Raw genomic sequence first — 20,064 nt, 5'->3', positions numbered from 1 at the left:
TATTATAAAATGTATAATAATTAAGATATAATAATATCCGTTTAATTGATTATATTATATAAAATACGGGGTATTACAGTCTTCCCCCCTTAAAATGAACTTCGTCCCGAAGTTCGCTCCCATACTCAAACCTCAAAAGGGTATTGTATATCGTACCTACGGACATCACGTATTTCTAACACGGTTAACACACACTTTTGACACATCAATTAAACATAACAAATACAGAATGTTACATTCTGCCCTCCTAAAAAATAAACTTCGTCCCGAAGTTTAACTCGTCTTTACTTAACCCAATTAACTACGACTAATGATTACCTGAGAACACAAATGTATAACAACTATATAATCATCTGAGAACACTGTCATCTTCCATCTAATTTCCGATCTCAAACTCAAGTAACTCAATAACCATGGTCGCACTGGACCGTAAACATAACTCCCGTAATCATCACTCGGCTCATAGGCCAACTCATAACTCAATACCAGTAGTTTAATCACACTCTCCTTTTCACATCAACCAACTAACCGAAGTAGGAACAAAACATATAGGACTCATTTGTATAGGTACCCCACATCTAACATCAACTTGGTCAACTATAACCTTCATACAAGTGCAAATTAAGCATCAAGATTTTACAATCCTACCCAACTAAAAACATGGTTACGTCCTCGTAACCTTCATTATTATGACAAAAGTTCTCAAATTGCTGCTAATCAACTGAAAGAGGATAAAAGATTCCTAACTCACGCTCAAGTTAGCTAATCCTTACCAAGGACAATCAATATTCAAACTCTCTAAAGGAAGCTACCGTTACCAGTAAAATCATTAGTAATTATTCATTTCACCAATCATTGTAATCTCATACCTTAGAAATGTAGGGGATCACTCAACATAAGAAAAGAATTAGGGTCAAAACTTAATAAATCGATTTATGAAAATTTATAACCTAATAGGTCCAGTCTGGCTTTCCTTTACATACTTGTACAAATTTAGGTCAAGACACAGAATCGCCAAATAAAATGAAGACAACCAGTTTCAGATTTATCATCTTAGAAATATTTTTAATCCTCATATCAAAGGGTTTTGGGATTTATTCACGAATGACGAATGCACTTTGATTGGCAAATTTTACAAACTTATTGGTCGAGTCAAACAAGCGAGTAAACAGTGATATTGGAAAGTTAACATGCAAGACTATCATACATCAAATTTCGTTCTTGGTTTTAAATATATTTTGACCGCACCCAACATCATGACATAAAAGATTAAATGTATTTAATTACACCTATTTTACAATTATCCCTTGCATATCATGCTAATATCAACATACCGTGTTAACACATAACTCATTTAAATCACCACATTACATTTCCCATTTGGACATTCGTAATTAACCACACCCACCAATTCGCTATATGAACAAACAACATGACTAAACTATCCCGCTACTTATGACTCCGTTCTAGTTTCATTCCTCCAGACTAGCAATTATCATGGACCCATACAACCAGACACTGGCTGGAAAACTCATTCCGAATTTATACTCACACGACAAAATTTTAACTTCATTTTCAAAACTTTTACTTTCATACTGGACGGTGAATAATTTTCTTAACATAATCTTATAACAGGGTCGTCATGGAATCCACTTTCAGCTTACTACGAAACCCAAAATCAGATAAACTTAATTCAATTACTTTAACAAAACAAGCTTAGGTGTCGACTCACATATTGTAATTTACCGGTTCATCTTATTCAATTCAGTCCTATCTTTATTAATGAACGACTATTACTTCAACATCAGGATTTCAGTTGCACTTCTTTACTCAATTATGTTCACGGCTCAATTAAACGTAACTATAACGACTATCATTTAAACAATGCATATCATGTGAATCCTAAAAAGGGTTATCCCATTATAATTGCCAATCTCATTATCATAAACAATCTTTATTAAAATATAATTGATAATAACGACTCGAGAATATAGATATGTCAAATGTCGTGCTACAATAGCAAAATTATTTTAGCATTTTATGACAATATAATAACGAACATATTCAATAAGGAATAATGACACTGTTTACTATCATGTTATAGGTTTTAGGTTCAACTGAAATAATTTAATGTAATGAAATCAATAGGTATAACTATAGGTACACAGACTCACATAAAAGACCTTAGATCTCAGATGACATCCTCCACGTGTGAAGATTTAGACACAATCATTACTACCACCCATTTGTAAACTTTTAGACATAACTATTATAATTTTCATGCGAGTATATTAGAACAATCAAATTACTTTTAATACCATCAATTTTTTTTTTTACCAAGTTATGACAATATAGTTTTATATTTATATATATCCGACCACTATGCAAATATGATGAACACACCAAAGATATTCCAACATGCCAAACGTATATAAAATATGCAAACAACTGGACTCATATAAAATATTTCATCATTGATTAAGAATCAATTTAAGCTATTCAATTTTTCTCATACTATCATGCCAACAATGTTATCAACTAAACTTTAATTTTATCACTGGTTAAGATACATAGCTACTGAACATGCGTGCTACTGTCGTTATATAAAACATTATAAATTCACATTACTAAGGCTCATGAATTATTCAAACAACTATCTGTAAACTCAACCTAGAACACACATTTTACAAGTCATGATTCACGTTGTAACTTTCAGAGACCACGAATAAATAACCGTTCGATTAAAACTTGATTCATATTACTTTTATAAAACATGGTGAGTTCAAAACACATGGAAAAAGAATTAGGTTTAAAGCACAAGAATTCCATTTTTAAAGAATTTTACAACTCAGTTGGTCCAGACAAACATGTGACAACAATTGGTCCAAAACTTGGGTCAGTTTGCAAAATTTACCGTCTAATATAGAGACATCAAGAATTTTCGTGGCTTATTAATTTGAAAACATATGCGACTCTTTTGATCGATGGAGTTGGAATTATGTAAAAATTATGAATACAATTTAAATGAGGATTTTATAAAATCATTGGTCAAACATCACTGCACGGGAACTTCCTAACCACAGTTCACTAAAGTATTTATTACTCCTAATCCGTATATCATATAAGCATGAAACCAACGTCAAATGAACACTAACTCACGAGGCTATCTCTCATAAATTTTTCATCGATGGGTAACAAACAGAAAAGAAATGGCAGTAAGGTCAATTAAAGAGTAACCTCAACCAAAACAAGTTTCATCACTAAGTCATTCATTTTCTATGTCCCAATTCTTACAACTATACTATCGATACTAATCCATCCTAACTTAAATCTCACAATGTACAATTCGTAACATCTTCCCCATAAAATCCCTTCGTATCTTGATCTACTCCGTATATCTAAATCACGATTGTTATGGCTATAAACATGCAATTCAATAGTGTTTCTAATTACTATCACGATACTATACTAGCATGGCTTTGGGATCACATAACCGCATATTACTTAGTCATAGTAGTGCTATCAACACATCATTCATTCAAATTACTTACCGTAGCGTTGTCCTGCAATAATCAATGTATCAATCAATTAACACTTAGGCAATGATATATGAATTTCATGCTCAACCTCAGCAACTCTTCTACCCTTTCTCTCATATACACTCAGGGTTTCCGGGTCAAACTGAGAGGGCCGCTGGTTCGGTGTGAGGGGGCCCCTAACTCATACCTTACCTTAGTGTGCTCCTAACCGTTCTATCCCGGGGTTCATTTTATTTAGACTCTTCCTATGTTCATTGGGTTCATTGGTTTAGGCCTGAGGATCGTTCGCTCTGATACCACTTTGTAACACCCCCATTTATTTAAGGGCCTGAACTAGGACTCCTCAGATAAATGACGGTGTTACCATCTCGGAAACCCGAGGCAGTAGATAACAAAGGAAAGAAACACAGTACTTTATTAAAATGCTTATAGTGAGATTACAACTGGAATTAAAAACAAAGCCTCCAAAAATATGACCAAAAGATGAAGTCTGATAAAACTACTAATAAGACTAAGGTGGGCTAGGCACTAAGTCCGTCATCCAAGCTCTCTTCCCGCCAGCTCCTATCGGTCTCGAAATACCTGTCAATCGCTCCCAATAATTGGATCATCACAGGCGTACACGAATACACAGGGTCAGCCGCGAAGCTGAGTAGGGAAAACAATTAAACAACAAAATATAATATGCATGATCCTCCGTCACCTCCATCTCCATCTCAACTCGTATCTCATATCTCATTTCTCATATCTCATAACCCGGACAACCCAGCCATACCGATCCCCGGTAGACTATATATATCGACCGTAGCCGATCCGCTCACCTCACTGAGGACACCAGGGCAAGTCTGCAGAACCCGCCCCGGGCCTTATCACAATTCACATCGTATCTCAACATCGTCACCCCTACACCATCCTCCAACTCCAATGCATATGAAATGCTCAACAGTAATAATGCAACACAATATGTATATTAATGAATGAAATCATGCCAGCTAACGAATGTTGTGATAACAAACTCAACACGATCAATGCAGTCAATCACCTTCTCGTATATGATTCATAACGTAAATCAACAACCACGAATCAAGTCAACACAATTCAGCAACAACGATAATAGGTCAAGTGTATTTCCCTACCTCAAAGCGCCAGCAATTCCAATTAAGCAGTTTAAGCAGTCCAGAAAGTAAAGCAATGGATTTGATTATCGATCCTTCACGAATTCGTCACCTAGAACAATTATAATATTTATAATTACTAACTACTAAATATAGAAATCTCCCAAAATAGAAACTTTCCCGATATAGTAACTTTCCATTTTAACCAGTCCCGACTCAAAGTCCATCTCTAATTATTTAAACGACTCGGGGATTAAATTAAATAAATTATTTAATGTCTCGGGAATAATTTATTTAAAAGACTCGGGAATTAATTAATTAATTTAGAATACGACCCAATACGAAATATAACGATTAAATTATGAAAAACCCGTTTCAAAACCCAAAACAGCCCGTCATCAACACTACCCCCTTCACACGCACCCACTCTCCTCACACGCCACCTATACCACCGCGACAACCACCAGTCGTGGTCCCCACTTCAACCCCACCACCAACAACCACCACCAGCTTGGTCGACTGCCGCCGGCGAGTCGAACTGGGTCGGTAAATCGCGTGGTTCACCGTGCATCATCACCAAACCCCTCTGTTTCTCTCCTTTCCTCCACCGCAACCAACACCATATCCCTGCCCAACTACCACCGTGCTGCTCGCCGTCAGCCCACGATCCCAGACACCGTGGCACCACCACTTCGACCTCCCCCGAGTCCACGGTGGTGCCACCCCAAACCTAGCCACTCTAAACTCCCCTGAAAACCGCATCTGAAACCCGTTGCTGCACCCCCTGTCGCTGCCACCTCTCACCGCCACTAGCATCACCTAAAACCACCCTAACAACCACCACGTTATTCGTCTCCCACCAGACTACTCCGATCCCCCATCAACCACAACCATAAACGCATCTAATAGACACAAAACCACAACCAACAACTCGACAAAAAGATGAAAAACAGAGGAGGAGCTTACCTTTCCGCCACCACAACAGCCACCACGGCCACCCACTGTCGTTGATAAACACCCTAATGCCTTCCTTGCTGTGCCGTCAACCACCCACTGCCACTCTCTCTCTCTCTCTCTATACGGATTCGTGATGATTGGTGTAGATGAAGGAGGGAGGCGGGTTGAGGGAGATGGAAAGGAGGGAGGCTGTTTAGGGTAGGTTACTATTAGGGTTAGGGTTATTAGGGTTTAGGGTTAAGTGGGCTGGACGTGTATTGGGCCAGCTCAAATGGGTCAATGTTTAATTGTTTAGCTCACCTTTCGAATTCCTTATAAACCCGTCTTAATTAACTTAGCTCGATAACTTAACATAATTCTCGACTAACAATTAACCCGACATAATTAATATTATAAAATGTATAATAATTAAGATATCATAATATCCGTTTAATTGATTATATTATATAAAATACGGGGTATTACATTTAATGTCTCTAAGCATTCATTTATAGCATGGTTAGCTGCGAAAGAGAGGTTGCTAGAAGGATAGACTTCTGTCCTTTGGTGTTCTGAATAATGAGAAATATGAGTTATGCTCCTCTTACAATGATGATCACAAGCATCTGTTCTATCAGTGTGCATTTAGTCTTAGGTGTTGGGATATTCTATAGCAATGGCTTCACATTTAACTACCTTAGCAAAATATTTTGGAATGGTGTATTAAGTGAAGATGCAAGTCGTTGCTGAAAAAACATATAGTATTTGCAGCTGTGGCTGCTGTACTGTATCAGATTTAGAACACCCGGAATATTTGTAGAATTTATCAGCTGGTGAAGTCCCTTGTTCTGGTGATGAAGGATGTGCAGCAAGCTATCCAATCGTGTCTTCTGAATAGGAAATGGCCAACTAAATATCAGTCGTTTCTTGTATTTTGAGGGTGTTAGATCAGAGTAGCTGAGTGCTTTTCGTGAATATGTAAATGTAACTCAGGAAAATGATGGTATCTTGTATTGGTGGTTGTGCGTATTATTATTATATACAGTCACATTTTACCAATAAAAATGAATTATGTGAGTTTTATGAGTACTTCATAAAAAGTTAATTCGAAGTTTTCCAAACATGTTGCCACTTATGGGTTTTTTTTGTACATCTAATCTTAGAACTACGTGTGTTTTATGAGGAATTGATAAACAATTAATTCGTATTTTTCTAAACATGTTGCCACTTATGGGTTTTTTGTGTGCAGCTAATCTTTGCATAATATTTTTTATTGACACTTTTTTTAATATAATCATTGCATTTAATGTGATGACGATATTATTCTATGATGTTTGGAGCATTAATATTGTTTTTCCATTTAATTGTTGTATTTAATCCATGTTTTGAAACATATGTCACCATTTCTGGCTCACATGTCTGGTTATCCCATCATGTTATCCCATCATGTTGTGATTTTCGACACCACGTACCGAACAAATAGGTACAATCTCATTTGTGGTGCATTTGTTGGAATAAACAATCATAGGTCGAACGTTATGTTGGGGTTTGCTTTCTTGTCCAATGAGAAACAAGAATTTTGTGAGTCGTTGTTCAATGTCTTCAATAAGTCTATGGGCCCGAACACCGTACCAGTCACTATTTTCACGATCGAGACCTAGCAATGAAGAATGCAATTCAGGAGGTACCTTTCTGAGTTTAAATGGCAACATATTAACATCATTGCTTACATTTTTGTGATAATATGCATATAGGTACTTCTTGGCTACATATTTGCCAGTAATACATATTTGTTATTATCTAGTTATTGTGGGCAATTAAGGACTAAAAAAATATAATGTTTTTGCAGTTCACTTTGTGGTGTTCAAAATTTGTCGTACAAATCCACATGAAAAACAAAATATATATATATAAAATATCAAAACGATGATGTTGTATAGAGTACAAAAGCGAATGAATCTAATCCATAAAAGAGTACTACAACTTAGGAACACGTTTAATTCCCATGGAATTAACGTGCCCTTCATGCTTATCTTGTCGTAATGCTTTAGTGAGAGGATCTGCTATGTTGTCATCTGTAGCAATCTTTTCTATCACTACTGTCTTTTGCTCCACGTAATCCCGGATTAGATGAGCTTTCCGTTGTACATGTCTAGACTTGTTGCTAGACTTTGGCTCCTTAGCTTGGAAGATGGCACCACTATTGTCGCAATAGATGGTGATCGGGTCATTCGAACTAGGCACTACAGATAGCCCATGTAAGAATTGACGCATCCATATCGCTTCCTTTGTAGCTTCGTACGCGGCATAGTACTCGGACTCGATCGTAGAATCTGCTTGTAATTTGTTTCGAACTCTTCCAGTGATCATCGCGCCATTAAGAGTAAAAACGAATCCTGACCGAGATTTCGAGTCATCACGATCCGTTTGGAAGCTAGCATCTGCAGAATCGGTTGCGCATGCACTTTTGTTCGCCTCCATAAGTCAATGCCCAATCTTTAGTCCTCCGTAGGTACTTAAGAATGTTCTTGACAGCCAACCAATGTGATTCACCCGGATCTTTGTTGGAATCGACTTGTCATACTCAATGCATATGCCACGTCGGGACGTGTGCATATCATGGCATACATGATAGATCCTATTGCCGAGGCATAAGGTATCCGTGCCATGCGCTCTTTCTCTTCCTGTCTCGGTGCCCGAGATTTGCTCAAATGCACCCCGGAGACATAGGAAGGAACCCCTTCTTGGAGTTAGTCATCTTTGAATCTCTCTAGGACTTTGTCTATGTAAGACTCCTGATTGAGAGATAGCATCCGTCGTGATCTATCTCGATAGATACGGATGCCTAGAATTCTTTGTGCCTCTCCCAGATCTTTCATCTGGAAATGGTTTTTCAACCATACTTTCACCGAAGTTAAGAGAGGTATGTCATTCCCAATCAGGAGTATGTCGTCAACATACAATATTAGGAAGACAATCTTGCTCCCACTCGACTTGATATATAAACATGGTTCCTCGACCGATCGAGTGAATCCATTTTCTTTTATCACTTGGTCGAAGCGATGATTCCAACTCCTTGATGCTTGCTTAAGTCCATAAATGGAACGCTTAAGCTTGCACACTTTCTTAGGATGTCTTTGGATCGATAAAACCTTCGGGTTGTACCATGTACAACTCTTCCTCCAAAAAGCCGTTTAAGAAGGCGGTTTTCACGTCCATTTGCCAAATTTCATAGTCATGAAAAGCGGCAATCGCTAAGATAATCCGGATGGAACGCAACATGACTACGGGTGCAAAAATCTCATCGTAGTGCAAACCTGGCACTTGGGTGAAACCTTTAGCAACTAGTCGTGCTTTGTAGATATCTTGTTGACCTTCCACTGAATGCTTTATCTTGTAAAGCCATTTGCATTGAAGGGGACGAACCTTAGCGAGTAAGTCAACAAGATCCCATACGTTGTTCTCATACATAGAGTCCATCTCGGATTGCATGGCCTCAAGCCATAGCTTTGAGTCAGAACTAGTCATGGCACCTTTATAGGTTGCGGGTTCACTACTCGTCAAGAGTAGAACGTCATCTATATCATGTTCCTCGACCATGCCAATGTATCATGCGGAGGAATAGAGACTCTTCCCGACCTCCTAGGTTCCTCGGGGATATTTACCGCAAATAGGGATTGAAGGAATAGGTTCCTCCAATGGTTGCTCGGTGTTTGGTTCTGGAATCTCCGACAGGTCGAAGGTTCTATCACTCTTTGCATTCTCGAGAAATTCCTTCTCTAAGAATGTCGCACTAGCCGCAACAAAAACACGCTGTTCGGTTGGCGAATAGAAGTAATGACCACGTGATCCTTTAGGATAACCTATAAAGTATGTCTTGACCGATCGCGGGCCGAGCTTATCTTCCGGTCTCCACTTGACATAAGCCTCGCAGCCCCAAACCCGTATAAAGGACAAGTTAGGGACCGTTCCCTTCCATAGTTCATATGGAGTTTTGTCAACAGATTTTAGACGGACTTCGGTTAAGTATTAGAGCGGTGACAAAGAGCATAACCCCATAATGAATCCGGTAAAACCGTGTGACTCATCATGGATCGAACCATATCAAGTAGTGTTCGATTTCTCCGTTCGGACACACCATTCAAATGAGGTGTTCCAGGTGGAGTTAACGTAGGGCGATCCCACGTCTTTAAGGTGTTGATCAAACTCGTGAGAAAGATACTCGCCACCACGATCTGAACGTAGTGTTTTTATCTTTCTACCAAGTAGGTTCTGTACCCTATTTTGGTATTCTTTGAATTTCTCAAAGGATTCACTTTTGTGCTTCATTAAGTAGACATAACCATATCTACTTAAATCATCCGTGAAAGTGATGAAATACCTATAGCCTTCTCGTGCGGTGATTGACATAGGTCCACATACATCCGTGTGTATGAGCCCTAATAGGTCGGCAGCGCGCATTCCAACACCTTTGAAGGAAATACGAGTCATCTTACCAATGAGACATGATTCACACGTGCCAAATGATTGAAAATCAAAGGCAGAGATAGCTCCATTTTTAATGAGTCGTTTTACGCGTTCTCATTAATGTGTCCCATGCGGCAGTGCCATAGATATGTTTGATCTTTATCACCTACCTTTAACTTTTTATTCATTACGTGTAATATTTCGGTCGTCTGATCTAAAACATAAATTCCGTTCAAGGAGACTGCCTTGCCATAAATCATATTGTGTAAAGAGAAAATGCAAGCATTATTTTCTATTACAAATGAAAAACCAAGTTTGTCAAGTGCGAAACCGAAATAATGTTTTTCGAAAGACTAGGAACATAATAGCAATCATATAATGATAACTCAAATCCGCTAGGAAGCTGGATCACATATGTCCCCTTTGAGATGGCAGCCACTCTTGCTCCATTCCCAACACGCAGGTCAACCTCACCCTTTACGAGAGGCTCGAGATTTCGGAGGCCCTGCACATGATTACACAGATGAGAACCACAACAAGTATCTAGTACCCAAGTTCCGTAACTTGCATGGTTAATCTCAATCATATGAATAAAAGTAGAAGGAGAAGACATACCAACAGGTTTAACGCGACCCGCTTTTATGTCCTCATGATAAACAGGACATGTCCGCCTCCAATGCCCAGATCTTGTGGCGGTGATGGCATTCCATGTTTTCGGTTTTGCTCTTTGTCGCGCCTGATGAGTTGCTCGACTCACCAGGCCCACTCTTACCTGGACCCGACTTCTTAAACTTCGGTTTACCTCTCGCTAGGTTTGCACGAGCTTTGCCCTTACCTTTCCCTTTGTTTGACACAACGAGAACATCTGTTTCATGCTCCCACCGAGCTTCATGTCCTTCTCGGTGCATACGAGAAGGGAGTGCAGTTCATGGGGAGTTTTCTTCAAATCATTCATATAGTAATTCGCTCTAAATTGCGAATAACCATCGTGGAGTGAATGAAGAATACGGTCGATAACAATATTCTCGCCGATGTTACGATTAAAGGTCTCCAGTTTCTCGACATTCTCAATCATGCGAGAATGTGTGGGCTAACCTAGGTTGGCCCTTACGAGTCTCGCATCAAAGAAGCGAGTGGTATGCTCATAGGTCACGATTCTCGGTGCTTTCGAGAATTCCTTAGTGAGCGTGGTGAAAATCTTGTTTGCACCATGGGCTATGAAGCGTTTCCGCAAATTGGATTCCATTGCAAAAATGAGTACGTTTTTAATCGCACCCGCTTCCATACGAAATCATTAAACTTGGTGATTTCAAATGGCTCTAGCCGTGGGACCTGGGTTTGCCGGGAGTGGCTCTAATAGATATTTGAGCTTCCCGTCGGCGGCGGCATTCCGTAATGCCGCCTCCCGGTCCGCGAAGTTGGATCCATCATTCTTCGATCGAGTAGACGATTCATCCGATTCATGAAGATCCGAAGCCAGGACTCACGGTCCAATATGGCACTTGGCATTGGGTTATCATTTGAACCAGCCATTTGTTGTTTAGCGATTTAAAATCGTGATCTACACACCGAAAAGAAAGAAAAACAAAACGAAATAAGCAACTCATCGAGGTGATTTAAGTCTATTTTAAAATTCATTTTAAAACATGTAGACTCTCGCACTTGCATAATTGATCTCCCTCAAGAAAGATACAAGTGATCCCAAGACTCAATTTCTGTAAATTGATAAGCCAACTGTTTAGCTAATTCTTTCGGAAGAACTCTTGGTCGATAGATTTACTAAAATCCTATCTATTAGTCCACCATAGTCACAGGATCGTACGAGTGACCATAGTGTTGAGATAAAATAAGTCAATCGGTTCCAATTTACCCGACGTAGAAGGGGTCATAGTATGCCTACCGACGAAGAAGGGAGTCCTTGGAGTTTGACCTATAAAGACCGTTCTCAATTTTGGTTTATACGAGGAAGATCCCATCAACTTAATTATGATTCATTTTAAGTGAACGAAAAACTAGCGTCTGCGTGAATGAATCAATTTAGGTGATGGCTTAGCATGATCGTGTGACATACGAATGTCAATGAAAACTAACTCGTGACCTCTATATGTGTCAGTTTTCATGCAATAATTAGGTGGTTTGGTTTTAGGCGGAAAATGATGCAAGCTATCGTTACAATAAAATAAATAAATGAATGCGATACGTAAATAAAAATTCCTAGTGTGGCCTATCCTAGTAAAAAGAACAAAATACAACTTTGGAATCCACCGTTGGACCCGAAAAGCTTGTCTTGATGTTCCATCTTCATCCAAGTAGCGGGAGTGAGCATCCGGTCTCCATCTTTAGTCTTCTCAAGAATTACAATTTAAAATTTACAAATATAAACCTATTTACATTCTAAATAAAAACTGTAATTAAAAGAAATAAAAATGGAGATACGAGATCTCAAAATACAACCAAGACCGTGTTCCATCATTACGGTAACACGTTCTACTAAGGCCACACTAAGTTACAACCGTTTGCAAAATAATTAAATACGTAATTAAAAAGCATTCAAAACATTCAAAATATATATAATAAAACGATAAATATAATGCATCAACTAAATTAAATTAATTCGTGACATAATTCCGTAATTATGTTTAATTTATCCAAACCACCAAAGATAATTAAAATTATGTGACAAAACCGCTTCATCAACTTAATTTTAATTCGATATAATCCGTTACTTTAAAATTTTAAAGTAACTTTAATTTACGTGGGTGAACCGTTTCACTAACAAGCGAGAGCATAAAAACGTTTTATGCATAAAAAGGGGCCGGAAAAAAAAAAACAGAAATTTTTTTTTTTTTTTTTTCTTTTTTTCTTTTTTCTCCTGTACTGTTGACGTGAACAGTACCAGGGGCAAAAAAAATTTTTTTTTTAAAACGGCAGAAATGCCGAGAGGCTCTAAAGGCCAAAAAAAAAATTTCACACGGCTCAATATGTGAGCAAAGAAAGATCAAAACAAAACGGTTTGATTAAAACACAATTGCAATTTACTCTAATCCGGATTAAAATAAAAATACAATTGACATGTTCTTCACATTTTGTTGTAATTATCGATTAAAACAACAAATCGCTAAGAACAACACGAAAACAAGAGATCAAACGATCTAACAAAATTTTGTGGCACGCAAATCAATGCAATAAAAACAGAAAACAGGCCGTGTACAGAAAAGGCCACACGGTTTTCATAAAAAAAAACAGATTTGCCGAAATAAAAATTGCCACACGAAATTTTATGCAATGATTTTAACCGATCTTTAACATATAGCGATGAATATCGATTACATAGACAATATGCAAAGATCAAAATTAAAACAAGACAATCAACACCGTGTAAACTAGACACGGTTTCCAACAATCACAAAAAAAAACGCAGCAAATTTTTTTTAAAAAAAAATGCCGAGACCAAAAATTAGGCAGCCGAGACCATTTTTTGAACAAAATTCATCGTTTCAACAATCGTTTGATGAAAAACACATATAAAAATTTACGTGGCCTCGCTCTGATACCACTTGTAGGGTTAGATCCGTATAAAACCCATTCTTTATAGGATTATAACGTAAAATTTATATGTAGTTTATAGTCATAAAACAAAAACATGATGAAGACGATAAAGATGTAGAAATAACCTTCGGTCCTAGTGCAAAAGGCAATGAGAGATTAAAGCAAATCTCCTCCTAAACGATGCACCCAAGATAGTCCGAGTAATGCCCTTGTGCTAGATCAATTCCTCTAATTGCCTTTGCAATATTGAGAGGATAGTTTTTGTGAGTTGTGTTGGATGTGAGATCCGGAATTCAGGAGGCACAATTCCCAAAAACCCTAATTCTTTTTGTCAAAATGAATATTAGGTTACAAAGAGGAGGGACTCCCTCTTTGTATCATTCGGCCAAACCGAGTGAGTAAGAGAGAAATGGGCTTCCATTTCCTCTTCACTTAAACTCGTGGTCCGGTCCAAAACTTGCTAAGTGTATACGACGCGGTTTAATTATAAACTGTTATCGGTTATCGGAAATTAAGGCATCAACTAATAATACGGGTTAGTTGAATTATTAATACATGTCCGACAAAACAATATTGTATAATTATATTCAATATACATTTAATTTAAATATAAAACGCTTATATTTAATTTTACGTATTAACTGGTTAATTCGCCTTTAGCTCATGATATTTAATCCGTATTAAATATAATATCTCAACATCACATTTAGACTAATTATTAGTCAAATAACTCAAACTAACTGGTTAGTCAAATTTGGCATCTATATGACTGTATTTTCATACCGTCACATCACTCAAGACGTATCCTATAGGTGTGACTTTTAGGGACCAGTTGATCACCGCCATCTGTATGACAATAACGTCAAACTTATCTAGCAAGCCAACCGTTATTGATAAACGTGGATCAACTGATTATGATACAAAGTATACCCTTTGATCCTTTTAGAGATTTATAAGTCCTTGCACTAACTGTTAAGGACACCAACCCCAACAAGCTCCCACTTGTCCGTACAAGTGTATGTGCAATGACGTTATCCGCACTAACTGGAGGACACTACCTCCAACAGTTATAAGGTAACATTATTAGCCTTTTTTGGCTACATATTTGCCATTAATACATATGTCATCACATTTGTACTAATTGTAACCATATTAACCAATAAAATACCAAAGTGAAGTTTGAATTTAAATGGCAACATATTAGCAATTTAGCATCATTGCTTATATTTTGGAGATAATATACCTGTCTATGGGTACTTTTTTACATTACTATCTCATTATTTCCTGCTTGCAGATTTACAAATCATCAAGACATAGGTTATGCCACAGGCACATCCAAAAGAATGTGATCTCTCACTTTTGGTCTTTAAAACACGATCGTATATTTCAGAATGCATTCAACAAATGTTTGAATGGTTGCTATAGTGAGATCGAATTTGAAACAACCTAGATCAAAATGATATATGATTATGGCCTTCAAAATAATTTGTGGTTTAAAAGATTGTATGGATTAAAAGAAAAATGGTCAACCGCATTAAACAAAGAATACTTCTCTGCAAGTATATTATCTTCCCAAAAGACTGAGAGTACCAACCATGCTATGGGGTTTCAGGCGACCAAAACAACTTCTCTGACTGAATTCTATCATATTTATGAAGGGACGGTTAAGCGGTGGAGAGGTGACGAGGAGCGTAAAGAATTAACTTGTATTAGGTAGACCCCTACTTCCATGTATTCTCTAGTCGACTTATTACAACACGCCTCTCAGGTGTACACAATTGATTTTTTTTTGCTTATTTGAGAACGAGTTTGTCGTGGCTATGGGTACAAGGGCCGTAATACTTTCAACTGAAAATTCTAATCTAGTTTATGGTGTTGATCCACCCGGTGTATCCGGAAGTACTCATCATGTGACTTTTGATTATGTAACCATCTTGGTTGAGTGCTCTTGTCGGAAATTTCAGGAAATGGGTATGCTTTGCTTCCACATATTCCGCGTGTTCTATATGCATTCCATTAAAGAAATCCATACCAGGTACATCTTAAGGAGATGGACTAAATTTGCCAAAAGGGAAGTGTGGAGTCGTATTCTTACTCATTGATGTGACTCATATTTGCGCACATTTAGTCCCCTAATTGAGCCTATTTTGCATACTATTATAACATTCCATAGCCATTTTATCCGTCGAATGCTTTCTATTTTACTTTCCTAGTGCATTTTATATGTTTTGTAGGAAAGAAGATAATAAGGCGGAAATTCCCATCTTTCATGCATATTTGGAAGCTTATTGATGATATTAGATGGACTAGTATGAAGAGGAGGCAAGAACTAAAGACTAATCTTACAAGAATAAGAAGTAAACGAAGAGGAAGATTCTGATGCAGAATCCGAGCGTCCAAGCCTTGAAGACGCTCGGATTCCCTTGCAACAATCCGAGCGGATTTTCCCAAAGACGCTCGTCCACCGCTGCAACAATCCGAGCGGATTCCCCTCCCGGAGGAGCGGATCGTGGCGTCTTCAGCTGAGATGCTCATCTCTCCGAAAGACTAGCATTTCCCTGTTTAGAACTCACAAATGTTAATTACTAGTTTAGCCTTAGTTAACCTAATGAAGCTCTACTATATATACCCCATTTGTAAATAATCAAAGCATGAAGTTTTTAGATTAAATCAAATTTCCGCATTAGAAATTCTTCTTAGATTTCATTAGGAGTAGATTAGAATAGATTACTCTTTAATCTTTCCACAAATTACACATTAATCTTTCCTTAATTATTGTTCAAGTTTGTTACTTTTGGGTAATTGAAGATTATTGGGTTATTATTGGAGGATTGACAACCCTTCATCAATCAATCAAGTTCTCTTCTTTTATTATTTGCTTTATTATTTGGATCATCTCAAGTTTGGTATAATTCCTTTACCCTTTTTACTCTTTATTGTTTATTTCCTCATTCTCTTATCATGTTTACACTTGTGATGATTGACACCATTAATGACATGTTTACCATGATAATAAGTGAGTAGTCTCTTTAGCTAGGATTAGTGGGTAATTAGGGGAAACAAACATGGGGAATGATTCATGCTTAATCCAATATGTTTTCATAATTAGTTTGCTTGCTTGTTGTGATGTCTACTTTATGCACATGTTATGTTTGATGAAATGCTAAGCCTATGAATCCTTGCATTTACAACCATCTCTTATCTACTTAACTTGACTTGTAAGATATAAACCAACTCGAGGCTTGTTAGACCATGCATAGAAGTTGAATAGGAGGAAAGTAAGTCGACTTGTAGATGTTGTACAATCTAATCGATTCGGCTCCGGGACCCAACTCTCCCTATGAACCGTAAGACATAAACCAACTCGGTTCCTCCATAACATTAATTGCTTGCAACTTCGTAAACATGTTTGTATGATCAACTCCCATGATTTCCTTATGACCCCATGACATCCTAGTGCTTGTAGTCATTTGTTTACATTTCTTAGTTCATTGTTTGCTTTACTTTATTGCTTGCATTAGTCTAGGACACGACTACAAACCCAAACAAATTGTGACACGAGCATAAATTGAGATAGATAGACTTAGAACCCAAAGCACACCGTCCCATGGATCGACCTCGACTTACCACTAACTATTTGTTTGTTGAGAATTATCAATGTGTTTTTATTGGGTGTACAACGACATGCTCATGTCACTCATGATATACGTAGAGTCATTGCCAATGGAGCTTTAAACTGGCGGTGATCTATGATGTCAAGGATCTACAATCGTATTGCAAATTGCCAAAATAAGCCTGATGCAAGAGCAATTGTTGACAAGCTCTACACAACAGCCAATGATGAGGTTTAAAAACTGTTTTAAGATAAAATCATGACCGATGAACCTCGGCCAGATCCTGCTCTAAATGCTACGGTCGTACTTGGCCCCATAAAATCAGTTACCAAGGATAGGAGTAAACATAAACAAAGTAATGTTGGAAAAACGAAAAGGTCCAAAAAAGGACATGACAATGCGGCTTCCAATGCGGAGTTGTACACTCCAATTCCACGACTTTTATAAGTCGCCTAAATATGTTCTGACCATATTTTGGACATTTATGTAATATTTTGGGCTTACAACCTTTTGGGTGCAAATCTCTGAACTATTCTAACCATCTAATATTTATGTGATCACATATGGTCTTATTGTAACCCAGTTATGAAATATCGTTCCTTTTTAGAAGGTGGTAACATTATATGATAATGTGGCAACATCGTTTCCAGAACTTAGTTGAAATATTTTAAAAATATGTACTTGGTGTTTATGAGTCCAATTTACACCAAAATAAATCTTCAATTTATGTAACCCCATTTTGATGTTTTTGTAACCATATTTACTTATATCTCACTTATTATATAATTTATGTCATTCTAAGGTTTTTTGGGAACAACTTCTTTTACATTTCACTTCTTGTTTAGATTACAAAATGACAAAATGACAACTTGACAAACACTACTACAGATACAGCCTATAACAACGGGTAAAAACCGTTGTAAAATAAAAAAGCGGACGTTGTTAAAGCGGCCGTTGTAGAAGGTATTTACAACGGTTTGCTTATTTAGTGGAACCGTTGTCTAAATTATTCACAACGGTTAAAAGCCGTTGTTATTGGATGTTTTCCGTTGTGGAAAGTGTCTCAAAATTTTGGAGGGAATTATATAACAACGGTTGTCGTATGTATAACCGTTGTTGTAACTTTCCCTCCAAAATTATGAAGTCTTTTGACAACGGGTTTATGTTACATACCCGTTGTTGAAATTGTTAGTAACAACGGTTCTTTGTTTAATACCCGTTGTTGTAATTTTACCTCCAAAATTGTGAATACTTTTAACAACGGTTCTTCGATTAAAACCTGTTGTTGAATATTATCTTGCGGGTATTTGTGAATGTCATTCACAACGGTGTTATTTTTATTAACCGTTGTTAAAGGTATTCACAACGGGTTTTTTTAGTAACCGTTTTTATTACAAACGCCTAATGTTTTGAAAAAATAAATTGGTTTCATGCCATTCAAAAACCTGCGTATATGTCAGCAGCAGACCATATACCAAAGACCAAAGATAAATCACAAATGGGTTCATCGAACTCAATAGATTCAATTCAACCACAACAAAGAATGATCATATATATATATACTTACAAGGAGTTGAATTTACATGAACTAATCATTCCCTAACTTCAACAAAAAATTTACTAATAAGTTGATCTAAACTCTGAGTATCATGCATTTCTAATATATTCTAAGACGTAGTTGCCCCACATGTCTCTTACCTCGTCTATATCTATATTTGAGTCTTTGCTCAACTGCTTCGACGGGTTGATTGCATACTGCGGAAAAAACAAAGAGAAGACATTATGGTATATATAGCAGCAAGCAAGACAACATATCAACATCATGGCATATATAGCAGCAAGCAAGACAACATTAGCTCTAATTTAAAAAAAGTAATAAACACATTATTAAATTACTAACCTTTGGAGGAATAATGATATATCTTCGCCTAATAATCTCCAACATGAACCGACAAGCGTAGTATCCACATTGTATGCTATCTGGCTAGCGAGGGGCCTATTATTACATAAAAACAAACAGACGAGAGAAGGCTTACATCAGAATCTTGAACTTTAGGTATTGTATTAGTATTAAACACAGATTTTGCACTTAATGTTATTGTATTTGAGCACGTACCCGTTATCGTAATAAAATCGGGGCCAACATCGAGAATCTTTCGTGGGTTGATCCTGCTCGTTTGCTCTTTTCTTCTCAAATGCCCTTTTTTTTAAAAATAAAAAGGAGGCATAAACTCATTTTTTTAGGGGCAAAAATGAGCTTTTTTCTATAAATAAAAATTGAAACTTAATGTTATTATAAATAAATCAGTATTATAAACTTACATATTAATCAAGCGCTTAAAAGTCTCGCTTGGTTGGTGATGTAAAGAGTCCAACCGAAAACTTTTTTCTTTGTCGGCATGATGGTCAAGCTAGCACCCAATGAGTCCTACATCAAGAGACATCATCATTATTAACAAGTACATATATTAGTTATGAAAATGCAATTGTAGGGGAAACGTAATATTAATTTGTTTATTACCCTTTTTCATTATAAGCGCCAAAAATCACTTCTTGGTTGTCGTCAATTCTTGAGCAATATAATCTACCCGTTGTTCGAACGAGAAATCCGGAATAAATAAAGATAAAACATAGGGGCACAGAATCCGTAATGATCGGATGGAATATTCTTCTCAGGGATCACTCTCAATTGCAATATCCTACATTATTACGGTATTAATTCCGGTATTTAAAACACTATCTACCTAGTAGTCGAATATTAGACTATGAAATTATTTATTAAGAAACTTACTTCATCCAAACAAATATGTGTGCTATATCAACGGTCTAGTCCAGCCCATACGG

The sequence above is a fragment of the Silene latifolia genome, chromosome X, assembly GCF_048544455.1.
Source record: "Silene latifolia isolate original U9 population chromosome X, ASM4854445v1, whole genome shotgun sequence".
Taxonomy (NCBI): Eukaryota; Viridiplantae; Streptophyta; class Magnoliopsida; order Caryophyllales; family Caryophyllaceae; genus Silene; species Silene latifolia.
The sequence above is the reverse complement of the archived record's forward strand: the minus strand, read 5'-3'. Positions refer to the sequence as shown.